Source organism: Lynx rufus, unplaced genomic scaffold (genome assembly GCF_022079265.1).
Source record: "Lynx rufus isolate CCGP_SWC_20201006 ecotype Redwood Valley unplaced genomic scaffold, mLynRuf1.p SCAF_6, whole genome shotgun sequence".
Classification (NCBI taxonomy): domain Eukaryota; kingdom Metazoa; phylum Chordata; class Mammalia; order Carnivora; family Felidae; genus Lynx; species Lynx rufus.
In genome coordinates, this window is record NW_025814878.1 from 78,166,615 (window position 1) to 78,172,107 (window position 5,493).

Below are 5,493 nucleotides of genomic sequence, written 5' to 3' on the forward strand. Positions count from 1 at the left end.
CGGGGGAGGGGCAGAGAGAAAGGGAGACACAGAATCCAAAGCAGGCTCCAGGCTCTGAGCTGTCAGCACACAGCCTGACGTGGGGCTTGAACCCATGGACTGTGAGATCATGACCTGAGCTGAAGTCAGATGCTTAACTGAGCCACCCAGGCGTGCCTCTTTTTTTTTTTTTTTTTTAAGTTTATTTATTTTGAGAGAGAGATAGAGAGAGTGGGTGGGGCAGGGGCAGAGAGAGAGGGAGAGAGGGAGAATCCCACGCAGGGTCCACACCTGTGGATCTTCACCAGGCTAAATCCCGTGAACTGTGAAATCATGATCTGAGCTGAAATCATGAATTGACACTTAGCCACCTAGGCCCCCCAGTTTCACACATTTCCTAAAAGAATTTAATGGAATCAAAGGCTAGAGTGACAAATGGATCGAGGGTTTTCCCAGTGAGTTCTCACCTATGTGGTCTCATGGAGTTATGTGATTCCTGATCTCAAGAAGCTGATCTTGCCTGCCATTACACTTCGTAGATGAGTATCAGCACTTCTCTGTTGCTAATTTGCACAGCTTTCAATAGGACAAATGTTAAATATCTTCAATAAGTCTAACCATAGTGAAAATTCTCTTCATCTGCAACTTCTCCTTTACCTCCTGCAACATCATGGCCTGGCAGTAAACCTATTTGTCTTGCCATGAAGGTCAGGGAACACAGGTTGAATCCTAAATTTCTAGGTTCTTAGGATTTTACTGACATGGAATTAAGCATTTTAAGCGATCAACTCATATGTCATAGTGCTTATATGTCATTTTCATATTTGCCACAGTGTGTTCTTTTTACTTTAATTTTGAAATAATTTTAGACTTACAGAAAAAGTTGCCAATAGAGCCCACAATATATTTTCAAAATGAATTTCCTTTTAAAAAACTCAGTAGTTATTTCCTTGTATTATTTATAACACCTACTAAATACAATTATATATATATATATATATTTTATCTTTGTTGGGAAAAGCAAATCATCATAGCAATAATATATAGCCATGCAAATGCATATATTTTCCTATTGACACAAGTGAGGGAGGATATCTATAATGCTTTGCAATCAATAGGTTCTCAAGAAATATTTGTTGAATGGTATATATAATAGGAAGGATTTGCTGACACAAATTAATTGAGAATTACTTAGTCATGGCCAAATTTGTATTTCAGTATTAGGAAAACATTACCATGCACGAGTTCAAATGTGTGGTCCCTTTATTTATTTTTTTTTAAATTTTTTTTAACGTTTATTTATTTTTGAGACAGAGAGAGACAGAGCATGAACAGGGGAGGGGCAGAGAGAGAGGGAGACACAGAATCCGAAACAGGCTCCAGGCTCTGAGCTGTCAGCACAGAGCCCGACGCGGGGCACGAACCCACGGACCGTGAGATCATGACCTGAGCCGAAGTCGGACGCTTAACCGACCGAGCCACCCAGGCGCCCCTGTGTGGTCCCTTTAAACCAGGGTTTTGTTTTGGACAAGAGTCCTGTCTTAATATGTTTGGGCTGTTATAACACAGACTAGGTAGCTTATAAGCAATAGTAATATAATTCTCACAGTTCAAGAGACTGGAAGTTCAAGATCAGGATGACAGCATGGTTGGGATCTGGTGAAGGCTCTCTTCTGGACTGTAGACTGCCAACTTCTTTCTGTGTCTTCACATGGTGGAAGAGACTAGGGGAGTGCTATGTGGTCTCTTATAAGAGCACTTATCTCATTAAAATTTTTTTTTTAAATTTTAAACGTTTATGTATTTTTGAGGGAGAGAGAGAGACAGAGTGCAAGTGTGCTCTGTCAGCACAGAGCCCAATGCAGGACTTGAATTTGCAGACCAATAGATCATGACCTGAGCGCAAGTCGGACATTTAACTGACTGAGCCACCCAGGCGCCCCTAAAATTTTTTTTTAATGTTTATTTATTTATTTTGAGAGAGAGAGAGAGAGTGCAAGCAGAGGAGGGGCAGAGAAAGGGGGAGAGAGAGAATCCCAAGCAGGCTCCTTGCTGTCAGAGTGAAGCCTGGAGTGGGGCTCGATCCCACAATATGCAAGATCATGACCTGAGCCAAAACCAATACTTGGATGCTTAACCAACTGAAATCATCCAGGCGCCCCAAGAGCACTTATCCCATTTATGAGGGCTCCATCTTCATGACCTAAGCACTTTCCAAAATCCCCTCTCCCAATACCATAACATGGGGCATTAGGATTTCAACATATGAATTTTGGCAGAATACAAACATTCAGCTCATAGCAAGTCCCCAGTGACCTTTTTGGAAGAGTATGGCAATTGCTCTCTAGGAAATTATATTTGAAATTAGTTATGCATAACTATTTCCCAACTTATTTTTAGTATTCTATTATACATTGATCATCCATTAATTTATCTAAATCCCTTTGAAATCCAAGATGCTTGACTAATTCCAAGGGGTGAATACTGTTCTACAGTGTTAGGAACAGCTTAATTTTTATTAGCCCTCCTGCATACTTTCAGGACTTTTATATTTGCACACTGTAGCTATTGTTTTATGATTTAAGAGACAGAGAACATGGCTTTGCATCCTCCAGTTATGACCATACTTGCTTACTGTCCCTTTAATCATGTCTCAGAGCTTTTAGTAGCTTAGATTTTCTCCTCTCAACAATCCTTGGAAATTGCTATGATGTCGGACTTCTGTGTTAATGTGCTGAAGATAAAAATTCAGATATTTGGAGACATTTCATTTGAGGTTATTTGAGGAGAATATAATATTGGCTGATCACATTGTTCAGCAGCTTGTTTGTAACCCCCATCTCTGGCAAAGGTTTCCTATTGGAGTCTTTCCAAATTTATCTAGTTTCTGAATCTTTTAGTCACTTTTTGGCTTTCCTGGTTTCTCTGTAACATTTCGGAATCCTATGAATTCTCCATCTTCTTAATAAAAAACCCATGAGTAGAAGCAACATTCAGAGGTCCTTATGATTTCTGAGGACTTTTAAGAGATCTGTCTACATTTTTTCCACATTCTTCAACTTATTTGAGCCAGAATGGGGCCACCTTTTCCAGGAGATCAAGTAGAGTATGCTGGTGCTATTGCATTTTCTCATACACTACCTTTTCCCCACTTAGTTTAATCTAATTACACAAAGATTTATTGCTCATACATTTTGTGTAATTTCTGTGCTAGTTGCTAAAGGGGTTACAAAAGTGAGTTAAATGATTTTTTCCCCCCAAAACAGTTTATGATCTTGTGGGATGAAGGAAATGGTAAAGACACCACAGCTGTGCAGACCATTTCTGCTTCTGTTTTTATTTTTTACTTGGGTTAAATTTATATAAAGACTTCTAATCAAACCTCTGTGGAATAAAAGAGAATAAGAAGAGAAAAGCAAAGTCCTTGGGCTGAATATGCTTATCATGTACTATGAATAGTCTTGCTCCAAAGGATGAAGTCCAGATGTTGGACTTATCCCATAGTTCAGTGAATGACAAAGTCATAATACTATATCTTTTATAGCTTCACTATTTATACATAACCTGTGATGAAGCATTAACCCCCTTTGACTAATCTTTTCTGCCTATAAAGATCCACTGGCAGGCATACATTTAAGCCCAGTTGGAAGAAGCATATTCCTGAGTTCATGGCAGTAAAACTGGTTGTCATTAGACCGTCACTGTGCCAAAGTAATAGAATGTAACAGAGATAATACAGGAATTGTTACAATGCAACATGACTAACATAGCCATCATATGCAGGACCTAGTCTCTAAAATCTTTCTTTTCAACAAATTAATTCACGAAACCTTATAGCTCACCTCTATGAAAAGGAACAGTTAGTGATCATCTGTCTTAGATGGAGAAACTGAGGCACAAAGCAAGCAGTCAATTTCTTTGAAATGTCCAGTGAGCAGTTAATTTCTTTGGAATGTCCAGTTAGCCTCTTAGCCAACATTACTGATGACTAATTCTTGGTTCCTGACAACAATTCTTCCCAAGCTAAAATATGTTCTCAGCAAATCGTGAAACTCATGACCAATGAGCACTGTTCTGCTTGTTCCATTAGAGATGCATTAGAAATCTTCAAGGTCACTGTTTGTTTGTATATATCTGTGACATCATGTTTTGGACTGTGCTTGAGGCAGTTACCTCATAGCGAGTAAGGAGAGATCCCTGACTGTATCAACACATCAGTAACTGTTACCGAAATACCACAGACCCAGGCTCTCCCATGAGGCATCGCTGGCCAAGAGGATTACTGAAATGAGGAGCGTGAGGAAGATGAGAAAGCCAATATGCTTATGAACTAAGCTTTATTTCTAATAAAAGAAAAGAAAACAAGAACAAAACACTGACTTCAGTTCAAAATCCAGCTTGTTTTCTTTCAGAGGCTATTTAAGTTTGTCCATACAAACTCATATTTTTCTCCCTAGCTTATGGTCACGTACCTTAAGAAGACAAATTGTTTCCTTCTGATTCTTTTCTTCCTTCTCCCTGCTTTTCCGTCTGCTTTGAAAAACCATGATACTGTGGCCTGGGACTTGGCTGGTCAGAATGTGCTTACTCTTGTCAGGCAGAGGGTTAAATGAGAGGAAGGAGCACGGGATGCTGAGGTTTATCTGACATATCCATTTTGCCTACTTCTGCCTTCATAGTATCTTAGGAATGTGGGGAAACCTCTCCAATCTGATTCTGCCTGCATGGAAAAGTAAGAACAGGATCTTGAGGCTACAGCAGTTACTTGGCCCTTTCTCAGTGGTGTGCAGAAGCCAGCTGGCACTGGCTTGCAGGGGCCGACCGTGCTCATCTCCTCTCAGCTCTGCATTCAGTGATGTCATGGTAGCTTGAAATTGGCCATGATGGGGGTATTTATGCCATAGAAATCTGCAAATGCTGCCTACCAATCAGGGATTTTTATCCCCTGTAGAGCTAGTTCACCAGCGTATCATTGCCCTTTAACCTATACCTGAAGGATTTCTGCTAGTGTCCAGTAAAACCTCACCAAACATCTGACACAGTGTGAGCTCAAGATGACAACTCAACACGAATTAGGAAGAGATAAATTCTCTAGCAGTGTCAACATCAAAAGATAGCTTGGGGACAGAGCTTTATCTGTCCTATAATCTGTATGAGCAACTGCTTAAGGGTCCACCAAATAAGTAGCAATATATGACACAAGTGTGCCTTCTTTCTTTTTTTAAAGGCTTATTTATTTATTTTGAGAGAGAGAGAGAGAGAGAGAGAGAGAGAGCATCTGTGCAAGTGGGGGAGGGGCAGAGAGAGAGAATCCTAAGCAGGCTCCATGCTGTCAGCACAGAGCCAGAGGCGGGGCTCAATCTCCCAGAGTGTGAGATCATGACCTGAGCCAAAATCAAGAGTCAGATGCTTAACCGAATGAGCCACCTGGGTGCCCCTAAAAGTGTGCTTTCTAAGCAGATGAAGCTTCAAGATAATCTATAATCCTTTGTTCTCACTTTCAACCAGATTAAG